The following is a 12,200-nucleotide window of genomic DNA, read 5'->3' as shown; positions in this document are numbered from 1 at the left end:
GAACAAGCTTCATATAAAACATCTGGCCACAGGGTGTACATCACTGAGGAGATCAGTGTTCTATAAGGATGTGCACTCCTTATATATGACTCATTTACTCAGGCATGCATCACGGCTGCCCAAACTTCAGCGTACAGGCCTCGTTTTTCGGCAATAGAGTTTGAAACCTCTATGTATTATACGTACGAAAGTCATCTTTTGCCTCAAACATATGTCGCAGTGATGAGTGGAATATTCATTGGTTTTAATGACCCTCTGGGTATTCCACAGCACAATTGGTCATGGAGGATGCGAGCGCTATTTGATGGCAGATGGCAGATTTTGGGGCTGAGATCCATAACGCCGGCTAGTTTTCTTCCAAACAGGTGCTGAACGCCACGCGGCTCCACGATACATCCACCATTCCCTGCACATCTCTCCAGATATCTGTATTAAACACACACAGCCGGGTCAGGACGACATATGCGGGAAAAAATAACAATGAGACAAAACTGGTGATAATGCCAGAAATGGAAAAGAGGCTTTGTTTTGCCACAAAAAATAAATACAATTCCAATATGTTGCCAAGCATAATGTCTTGGCAAATTTAGAAGACACTTTATGGAGAAAAAAAAAATCACTTATTCAGTGCATGTGCATATTAATGTGTGTAAATGGAGACTACAAACCCACACACTGTGAAACAAGACCAACCAGTCTGGGCTGAAAGTTTGAAAACCTGGGATAAAACGAGCCGTTCTGATTCTGTTCCCCTTCTGATGAAGTGCAGAGACTTTAAAACTGCCCCGCCCACTCATCTGAGTCTGTCCAATCACGTGTTATTTTGACCAAAGCAGGTCACTGAGAATATGCCCATTTTAAATCGAGTAAATTCACTTATGTTTTTCAAGACATTGACTTGTCGTAAGCGTTTATCAAATACGTTGAAGTCTCTTGACAAATCCATTCATTTATTCATTCATTGTCTATAAGCGCTAATCCAATTCAGGGTTGTGGTGGGTCCGAAATCACTGGGCACAAGGTGGGAACACACCCTGGAGGGGGCACTAGTCCTTCACAGGGCAACACACTCTCATTCACTCACACCTATAGACACTTTTGAGTCGCCAATCCACCTACTACGTATTTTTGAAGCATGGGAGGAAACCGGAGCACCCGGAGGAAACCCACGCAGACACAGAGAGAACACACCACACTCCTCACAGACAGTCACCCGGAGGAAACCCACGCAGAAACAGGGAGAACACACCACACTCCTCACAGACAGTCACCCGGAGGAAACCCATGCAGACACAGGGACAACACACCACACTCCTCACAGACAGTCACCCGGAGGAAACCCACGCAGACACAGAGAGAACACACCACACTCCTCACAGACAGTCACCCGGAGGAAACCCACGCAGACACAGGGAGAACACACCACACTCCTCACAGACAGTCACTGGGAGCAGGGCTTGAACCTGGACCCTGGAGTTATGTGACAGAGACACTAGCTGCTGTGCCACCGTGTCTCCCACTCCTGACAAATCCAGAAAAAATATAAATAACTTCGTTCCATACAATGATGTCAAAATGAGAATGACTCCATCTTAAGTAAGTGTTTAAAACAAGTAAAATACACCGTAAACCATCCTTAACTATATCAAAGATTTAGGATGATTTCACGTGCCAAACTTTTTAATAAGCTTTGAGCTTGTTTACAGAGGATTAACAGGGCCCTTATTTTCATAACAGCCATGAGACTGATGGAAATAAACTCTAGTTTCTTTGACCAATGGGAAACTCTGGGAACAAACACAAAGATAATGAATGGCTTAATCATAAATGACAGCCTTGCGGATCGTAGCTTTGCGATAGCTAAAGATAGGCCATTAAGGATCAGCTAACATCAGGGAAACAGATGTTATTAAAACTAATAGGAGGTTTTGTATTGTTATTTTGCTCCTATGATAAAAAAAAAACATCAAAACCTGGTCAAAGGGATAACAATATAAAAGTGTATAAAAGCTACAAGTGAAGCAACTTTGGTTCTCCTTCTCTGACAAGGCCTTGTTTTTGACGTTGTCAGATTGTCTTTGAGATTGTGACGATCCGAGATGGCTCGATGCGTGAAGATAACGTCGGGACGTCTTCGGATAAGGCTTTGATAGCTCCAGATTAGTCCCACGCCTTCATTAATGAGGCATTATCTCGCCTCTGTCTCCGATACCAAGAGCAGGAGTGTGTGACGGAGCGTTCGCACCTCTAACAGGATTACACACACCTCAGCACCTTCCTATCTCTCCTCCTTGCTCTTTTCGGAGCAGCCTACCGTGCTTTTGCTGCTGTTTTTTGGTGTCGGCGCCGCTGTGTTTTTTGACGCGCCGTGCTGAATTGGCACTTCAGGTCCCGTCTGATTTTATAGTCCCGCACCGAGCCCTTTATCAAGGCCTTGATTAGTTCCACGCACCGAGAAAAAGAAAGCATGACAAGCCCTCAGATCGGCGCATTATATGTGTTTGTACATGGCATGTGTTGATGTTGGGTGGGGAATGGGGGAAGAAGGGGGTGGGGGCTCCAGATGGAAACAGACACCGTTATCATATCTGTCTTATTATCAAAGCCATTTGTCGCATTTTAAAAAGGAGACGTGCTTTAGTGAGGGAGGTTGTTGCACAGTGTGAACAATGAAGCCCCTAAACTTTCCAGTTCATTGTAGCTACACTCTGGACAATTTATTGGAAACACCGATCACACAGGTGCACTATGCATCTGTCCCTCAATATAAAATAATAATAATAAAAATAAAAATAAAAGACAAACGTATGACCACTACTGGTACTTTTCCACTGCCCATGGTACCTACTCTACTAGACTCTACACGGCTCTACTCACGGTTTGGTCCCTGGTACCTACTTGGTTTTCCACCACAATGGCTCCCCCATAAAATGTAACTGTGTCATCTCAAAACCCTGTCTCTACGGCGGCGGTAACGTTAAGCGGTGTTTACTCATGGTGTATCGGCGTGTTGTTGTTGTTTGGGACTGAACACAGCTCCGTCATCAGTTCAGACAGATCAGTAGAGTTTGTTCCTTCCTTGTTGCAGCGTCCAGCTCTCGCTGGATTCTTTCGTCTGCCACCGATCCAAGGAGCGTTTGAACCTCTTCAAAAGACCATGGCGTAATTTTACGAGCTGCCGTCGTGAGTCGGATAAAAACAAACGTGATCTCTGCTGCAGCTGGAGATTTTACAGATGGAGAGTTGGTGCTGGACGTCTGCATTTCATCATGACTGACAAGTCTCTCTGGACAATCAGCGCTCTGCAATGTTTACACGTCATGGTTTAAAACCCAACTCTGCTCACTTGGAACCACGAGCGAGTACGGACTAAAAAAAAGAACCCGCTTCCAGGACCAGGAGTAGATTTACATAATGGAAAGTAAAAAAAGCAGAGTAGCGTAGAGTAGGGAATACACAATGGTAAAACTCCATATTTGTGTTGTTGATGGAGCTGACTGTGATTAATCAGTCATGGATCACAAACGCTCAAACCCAATCACTCTGGGTTCCATAGTTCCAACACTGGCCATGTAAATGCAATGGGAGGTACAGTAGCTGCAAAGGCCTGGGGTCCACTACTCAAAGTCCACACTGAGATAAAGTTCCTTTCCAGAGGTAGGCTTCAATAAGAGGTCGGCACGGAAACACTACGGAAACGTTATGGGAACGCTGTGACCTGCGTCTGCACATCAGTCTGAGCTCAATATTTCCTTACGTGCCTCTTCCTCAAACATAATGAATTGCTTACTATGTATAGAGCACTGCAACACTCCCCCCAACCCCCACATGGTTCATTACATCAACTTTTAAATGAGCTTTTACAACTCGAATGAGCTTTTACGGCTCTTCCCGATAATCCTAATATTGTTTACTTTAGATCCAAGTTTTGTTTGTTTATATTGCCTTTTCCTCAGATTTATTTATGATTTATGATGCCGTCGTAATTAGCCCGAAGAATGCACCGGTGCTTTATGGAAGGGATCGTTTTTATGTCCTTATATAAATCAAGCGCATTTATGAAGCGCCGCCAATTAACAACGAGCCGCCGTATTACTGAAAAGCTCATTTTAATGTGCGCCAGCGTTGACTGGGAGCCACCCAGCGCTATTAATAATTCCCTTTCTGCTTTTAAGAGAAGAGTTTACGCTTGTATGTAGGGGATAATTAAAGTTGCGTGCGGAAGTTTCGCTGTCTTTGGTTGAAGAACGTTTGGTGGAGATTCTAGGTGGAAAAACTGTGCGTCCTGAGAAAGAAAAAACAAACCCACCTCCACACACTTTGTTTTGGTTGGTTTATTTTGCAGAGTACAGCCCAAAGTTTGCTGACACCTGGTCAGTTTTGGTGAAATGAGGGGTATTAATAGTAATTAAATCTACTCCTCCATAGCCCAACACTGGGGGACTTTATGACCCTCTGTAAGCCAGATATTCAAACTATAGGGTGTGATGACAGGTTTTACTTTTCCTAATTCAATACTAATAAATCTTGGACCCTGAGATGAGAACAGAAAGCCCCACCGAGCAGGAGAGTGTGTTCTGTTGATATGACTAAAGGAAAGGACTGTGTTTTTATATATCTGGAGGAATGGGCTGATTTTACCTGAGGGTGGTTGTGGAGGTCAGTGGCATTGAGCATGGAGACTTCGTTCCCATTCCACTTAATGTTTTCCTACACACAAGCCAGCGTCCACAGCGGGTGCAGCTGAAAGTAGCCGAATTCCCAAATTATAAGACGTGTCTACAAATGCTCGGACAATTAGTGTGTATTTACGCTGTTGTATAATTTCCGCACAAAAAAAAAAAACAAACAGCGAGAACAACAGCGATCGCTTCTCTTTGCCTGTAGCCAAGCGTTTGGGCTGACATCAATATAGTCGGAGCATATGTGCTTTGATTCGGGCCTTTGTTTCGCCGCCGCTTTGTCTCGCAACTGAAGCCTTGCCAGAGAAATCATCAGGGTACACAAATATCTCCTTTCCGCCTTTTAAAGTAATTGTCCTTTTGAATTTATCTGCCGACAACATGTGGTGAAGTAGAGACTGGGGCGGCGTGACGTGGACTCGAACGTTGTCGCGCAGCTCGGCATCAGAACACGAACATGAGAGCGTTTCGGCTTAAAAACGGAGCTAATCAAAGCCAACTATTGTCAATGTCACGGGAAAACCTTGTGTTTCGGAAACTTTAAAGCATCCGCGACTTAATAGAACTTTGAAGGGGGCGGCTCTGGGAACATTGCAGTGAGGATGTGATTGTGTCCGGCAATGAGAGCATTAGCCAGACTAGAACTACCGCAGAGGTACTGAACAAAACAGCCTCTACACCCCTCTAGACCAAGCTTGCCACCACTCACAATGACCTCAGGCTCATGTGCAGCTGCTCCAGAGCACCCACAGTGATGATGGAGTCACCACTTTAGAAGAGGAGATGTCTGCACATGTTTGGACCGTACTGGCGGAGTATAAATGTGTTGAATTGGGATTTTGGGGGGTATTTTGGCTTTGGATGGAAGAGTTGTGTGTTCCGCTGTTTGCTGGAGAGTTAAGCGTAGCGCGGAAATCAGGTTCATTTATAAACAGAAGCTGAACAAGCCTTGCTGCTGGATTAAAAGCAGAAAAAACAAACAGCAAAAAAAAAAAAACCCTCCCAGACTGGATTTGAGAGGCTAAATCTGTCCTGTCGGTTTGTGACGGACTTGGCGTGAGCGGATGACTTGTGCATGGGAGAAGAGGGGGGAGAGAATAAGAAAAAAAGAGAGAAAGAGAGAGAGAGAGAGAGAAAAAGCATGACATCAGAAATGTGCTGTTCCCTCTGCTTCCTGCGCGGAGACGCCGAATAGCGTCCCCCCTTGTCGCCGCACCTTCCAGCAGCCGGTTTGGAAGGCGACGCTCCTGCGTTTTTGTCCATTAATCCCTGCCTGTCGGATCGCGGCCAGGTAATTACCGTTTAAAAATATTTCATCCCATTCTTTCGCAGCAGAAAAAAGGGGAGAAAAGCAGAGACAAAGGCGTACACAGTCGCAAAACAACGACAAAGGCCTGCTTCAAAAAAAAAAAAAACACACACGCTTTTTCTCTCTCTCCCGGAATCGGCGCCTTTGTTAAGCCACAATGTACAAGGTGTCGGCGACAGAAATCTTTCGCCGCTTCGTATTCAAATGCCACAGTCACGCTCCGGTTTCCTTACGCCTGAGAAGTTAGGTCTGTTTCATTGTGATGGAGGTAGGAGAAAAAAATGTGACGATTTCAGTTCCTGTCAGTTCCAAAAAAAAAAAACTAAAACTGAAAATATAGCCCAAATCTTTCTCTCACTGTCTCCTTCTCTCCACACACACAGCTGTCTCCCACAAATTTATACTAAAGCAGAAACCTGGCCCTGACCCTGCTGTGGTTAGTTATAGTCCAACTTTTCTATCTGCAGCAGTAAGCAATGGATAGCATACCCAGTAAACAAGGAACGTCCCTGGACGTTCAAAATAGGTCTAAAAGTAGTCTGTCCGTCGAGGACATATTTTAAACGTCAGTGGACGTCCAAAATCCATCTTAATAAGATAGTTAAGTGGTGACCAATCGATAACGTCAGTGGACGTCCAAAACACGTTTTATACAAGTAATTTATTTCGGGACCAATTAATAACGTCGATGGACGTCCAAAATACGTCTAATAGTCGTCTTTTCAACGTCTGGGTTTGGACGTCTTTTCAACTTTCATTTTCAACCTTAAGAGAACGTTGATTAGACGGCAGTCATTACGTTATTTCAACGTTGAATCTACGGCTAAATGTTTACTGGGTAATCACTCAGAACAAATGAAAACACTAATAACAAAGTGCACTAGGTAATCCACACGTCCAGAAGTCTGATCTAACACCTGTTTATCCAACAATCCTTCTGTCTTCCCTTTGTCAGACTCTGAACTGGCCTGTCCCTTGTTCTGTTCACTTTCCAGTTTCTTCTTTTGTGTTTTATTTCCTTTTTCAGGAAAGGACCTCCTCGCGGTTCTGTGGTTTTAATTACAGGAAACACAGAGGACCATTGCAGCCAGTCATAATTAATGGAAAAGGGGTGGACATAGATGATCTCATTAGGTATGTAGGAGTCAAGCTCTCATCTGACTCCTCGTGGTCTATATATATTTATTCCTTTGTCAATTAGCTTCAAAAGTGGGTCTGTTTTTTTTAAGGATACTGTAGAAAGTTTGTTAAAGGTACGCTACACTGTTCTCTATTCATAACATTTCATTCGAGAACTGTGTAAAATAAAAGAACATAAGTCCTGGAGATGATATCAGTGTGTAAATAAAAGTGCAGGGGACAGGGAAAAGGTCTGAAATGTTTATGACCACGCATCTAGTTGAGCATCCACAGCTGATTAGTTTAACCTGCAGTGTACCACCACATGTGCACATATGAGCCATCTGACCACAGTCTGACCACAATCAGATTGTCTGATTGCTGCAAGTAAATGTCGGATTTCTAAACATGATTGTGAAGTGTTTAAGGCAATGACAGTGTGCCAAGTATTCTATATTTAACAGTATATCCACAGTCTGATCTCTGTCTGATCACCACAAGTAAATGGCAGATTTCTAAACATGACTATGAAGTGTTTAAGGCAATGACAGTGTGCCGAGTATTCTACATTTAACAGTATATCCACAGTCTGATATCTGTCAGAAATGTTTATGGTAATAAAAACAGCAACTAATACAGAAAGATGCTCTCTGGAGCCAAAGTGAGCAGCAGATATTCTACAGTATACAACATATCCTCAGTCTGATTGCTGGGAGTCACTATCTAATCGCTGAACTGAGTGGAGAAGTCTTTACAGTGATAAAAAAAAAACCTTAAATAAAGCAGAAGAAACTGTTCTCGTGTCAGACTAAGTTCAAAACATTGTACAGTATGCACCATATCCATGGTCTGATCTCAGTCTGATCACTGGGAGTCTCCAGCTCACAAGCAAACATTATAAACAAGTATTTTTGGAACAAGTCTGGAATCAAGCTGAGCAGCAAGCATTGTACGCTGTCTGATCTCTGGTCAGTGGAAGTCTCTGTCAGATCTATGAACTTGACGGATAAGTCCTTATGTCAATAAAAGCAGTCACCAAGCGAGGATGAGCCTCCCGGAGCATCAAAACACCAGAAGTATACACCATATCCTATCCACAGTCTGATCTCGGTCTGATCACTGAAAGGGAAAGGACGTCTCCTCACGGCGGATTGGACGGCGGATTCACAGGACGCAGGAAACAGCCCAAAAAATGTCATTAAATAACGTTAAATGATATTTACTGCTTTTAGACACAGGCCAACCGTAGGTCTAAAGGCAGTGGCACAGGTGTGCGAGACCATGAGGACTTGGTAGTTACGAGATTTAAAGAAACACTGGGTAGTATTTTACCTTAAACAGCTTGAAACTTAGCCTCTGCCATCGCTACTCTGGTCTCAGCACTGCAGAAACGGCACTATGGAAACGACCCCTCCCTCCTTGATTTCAGCACAGTGCTGTAAACGGAAATTACACTCTGCAACTCTAGGGGGAGCCCAGGAGCAAAAATAATAAACCTCACCTACAGTTCCTTTAAACCCAGATCCTGGACAATCCTGGGCTTTGGGATATTTATGAACCTGAATCTGATTCGGAGCAGATCATGGAATCAAATTTTCATATTCCTAAGTTTAGCAGGCTTTTTTTAAAATTATTACTTATGTATTTTTTTACCACACTTGTATGAGAAGTGTCAGACGTTAGCCTCATTAGCATTAGCGGCATTAGCCTGAGTGCTAACTGATGGTTTGAATGTAAATAATCACATTTAATCAGCTTATTACAGAGAAAACACTTGGCATTAAAAATCAATTTGGTGCGAAGGTGTTAAATAATAAACCTTGCGTTCGTCACCCTCGCTACCTTTGAAGTCATTAGCGTTTTATTCCTCGCCGGCGTTTTTCCGATGACATTTCAGACGTGACACATGACTCGCTGGCATTAGGCCTCGTCACTCAGGCTAAGTGATCAACAACAACGGCAGATTTGTCACATTAGCCGCTAATGCTCTGGGTGCAATTAATAAATCCCGGGGAAGGCGGTTCCGTGCGTCCGGGGGGAAGGACCCGAGGCGTCCCGGGGAGGGCTCCTGCTCTGTAACGCTGGGCTGATCTTTCCGCTAATTTGAGCGCGGCGGCTTTGTCAGCGCTCCTGGAGGCTAATGCTAATGCGGCGGAGCTCAGGTGTGCTGACAGGTAGCGTTCGGCAGCAGCTCGAGGGAAATCACGCTGCCGCTCGTCCTCACTCTCCAAACGAGTGTGTTTACCGCGAGGAGGGGAAAACAAACAGGGGCCGGTTCACTCACGTTCACACACACACACACGCCTCACTTACACAGCTGGAGCAGAGCTGGAGTGTGTTTGAGTTCATACAGCCGAGCCACGTCTCAGCATCAGCAGGAAGGCAGCTGACCTCTATGACCTTAGAAAAAATACAAAATGTAGTTGGGGGTCAAATTTACACACATTTAACACGTTTCATACATACAGTTAGAAATAAATCAATATGTGTATTTTTATAAAAATAGTTAACATTAAAATTGTAAATATTTAAATATTTGCAGTGGACTGTAAGGTAGTGAAAGCAAAAATAAAAAAGGCCCTAATTAACTGTAATCTAAGCTGAATTTTGGGGCCTAAAGGGACTTCAGTGAATGAACTGTTTTTCGCTGAAAGAGTGTAACGTAAAGTTAACGGCGAGGACTCTTTTGTTCAGAGGATTTTGAAACTTGTGAATGAATATTCATCGCACATCAGTGCTGTGATTTCATTAACACCCGCCTTTATCCACTGCTCTGAGTGCTGTGACGAGTTTGTTCGGTGTGTGTCAGTCGTAACGCTGGCGTTAAAGCCTGGACACCGAGTGGCTGGGCTGATTTCGGGGGGATATCGAGCGGAATGAGTGGGGGCTGCACCCCCCCCCCAACCCAAACCCCCCTCGGGATTATGGGGGGATCCAGAGGATGTGCTGTGTTTCAGAGCCAGCGAGGGTGTACATCTTAAAGCCCTGTGTGTATGGTTAATACCATACATTCAGCACACACACACACACACACACACACACACACACACAGAGACTGGAAGTCCTTAGGGTTTACCGCCCAAACACAGGAGGAAAGGAAATTATCAGGGGGAAACAGCAGTGTGCAGAAAAGAGCTTTTGCACAGAGCTACTTTTGTCTCAACACTTCCTCAAATTTCCATCCTAGCTCTGGTAGCTTCTACAACATTTCCTCACAAAACCTTGCATCTCCATTTTTGGCTTTTATTTATTTATTCGTTTGTTACGTTTAACATAAATGAAAAATGTCGGCTGGTGACTACAACGTGTTCAAATCGTACGTTCATAATAAACCCACCGAACGACTTTAATAATCCAGGTTACACTACATTTCCGTGAGACTGAGGAGTGATGTCTCCATCTTCTGTAAAGTTTGTCTATTGGAGATAGGTGTTTTTGTTCTGACAGGATTCTGGCCAAAAACACACGGAAATAAAGTCTCTATCGGGAAGAACAACACGTTTAAACGAGTTACACACGTTCATGAAGCCCCCAATACAACGTTTACTTCCGCCATCTATATATTCTCCCCTATTTGTAGTTATTGAGATTCATATTCAAGAGAAAACTATTATAATTCATTCAAAATCTATCAATTAGCTGAATATTAATATTTAACTCTTTATAAATAAACCAATATTCTACTAACTTCTATTAAGTAGCCCACCGTCACCTAATTGATTTTTAATAAGACAATAAATGCATAGCTGATTAATAATCAGTTCATAACTGTCTCTATATCAACGTCATTCAATATTTAACTTAACAATATTTTTTTAAAATCCCAGCAATAAATTATGTATTAAGTGAGAATCAAATATTAGATATGTGTTTAGCAATAAGCAATAATTCAGAGATGATTGTACTACTGTGTGTGTGTGTGTGTGTGTGCGCACTATTATTAACATTGTGTTACTAATAATATGAATTATTTTATTTATACACAATTCAGTTTATTACACGGTCTGTAGCTGATATTAATACATTTATAAACATGGGTCTAATAAAAAAAGTGAATCAAATACTGAGCTAAAATATTCATTAATGATTAAGTAATAATCCAATAGGTTCTTAGGGGCTCACGTGAAAAATACACAATAAGGCACAACTGAGTTATTAATCATCAGGTTCTTAATGAACTTAATTAATATGTACTTGTTGATTTACAGTGAGCTACTCTTCACTCGGTAGATTTCAAATCAATGAGGTGACGTGTAAACACACACACACACACACACCACAGATATATATATATATATATAATATATTTTCAGGAAAACCTTGACTACAGAAATGTGTATCTATTAATGGAATGTTTAATTATGAACTGGGCATTTGGAATTCAACTGATTCATTAAGAACAGGGAGGCCACAGGTAGGAATATGTCCTGTAATCTAGGTTTACATTACACGCTTTATTACTACACAAAGTATAATTTAATCTGTGTGGGTGTTGAAATAACCTTACACTTTTCCCCTTTTTTTTGTAGGGAGAGAGAGAGAGAGAGAGAGAGAGAGAGAGAGAGAGAGAGACTTACCTTTGGCCTTTGGGCAGAAACAAATCAGTGCGCTGTGAAACACGACCTCATTAAAGAAACTTGAAGGAGTTTAAGGAGAATTAAGCAGAAATGGAGGGATGACTTTATTGGCCCTAGAGGGCGAGAAAATGGCGGCTGTTTTCTTGTTTACCCACACACCCACGCCAGTCATTCTTCTACCGCCTTCTCACTGTATTTTCCACATATTTCAAAAGGTTCCTCTGCTGTATTTTGATTATTGCCCTCCCGTTTTGTCCCGGTGGATTTAAAGAAACTTTAAACTCTCGTTTCTGCTACTTTTGTGGCTTTATTTTGGGAAGTACAGCGCCATTTATCTTGGGTTCGTGTTTGTTGTCGGTTTCTTGGCTGGCAGTAACCGTTGGGAGTCGATAGGAGTCGCTATAAGTCTACTGGAATTCAAACTTCAGGTCCAATGAGCTGAACAAAAGTTTTGTTTTGAGCAGCTTTTCACGCCGTTTTAAGGCAAATAAAAAAAAATATATAGGAAAGTTT

At 42.7% G+C, this 12,200-nt stretch overlaps 1 long non-coding RNA gene across 1 annotated transcript in view; it reads right to left on the bottom strand.

The window, feature by feature from the left end:
• The window catches only part of LOC136666439 (uncharacterized), a 59,723-nt gene that overhangs the window by 47,450 nt on the left and 73 nt on the right, over positions 1–12,200 (bottom strand). The window contains exons 1-2 of the long non-coding RNA XR_010795364.1: positions 11,688–12,200; positions 9,424–9,510 (exon numbers count right to left, since the gene is read on the bottom strand). The exon at positions 11,688–12,200 is cut by the window's right edge and continues 73 nt beyond it. This is a non-coding gene — a long non-coding RNA (uncharacterized lncRNA). The remainder of the gene's footprint in view (positions 1–9,423; positions 9,511–11,687) is intronic.

Source organism: Hoplias malabaricus, chromosome 1, assembly GCF_029633855.1.
Source record: "Hoplias malabaricus isolate fHopMal1 chromosome 1, fHopMal1.hap1, whole genome shotgun sequence".
Lineage (NCBI taxonomy): Eukaryota > Metazoa > Chordata > Actinopteri > Characiformes > Erythrinidae > Hoplias > Hoplias malabaricus.
The sequence above is the reverse complement of the archived record's forward strand: the minus strand, read 5'-3'. Positions and strand labels throughout refer to the sequence as shown.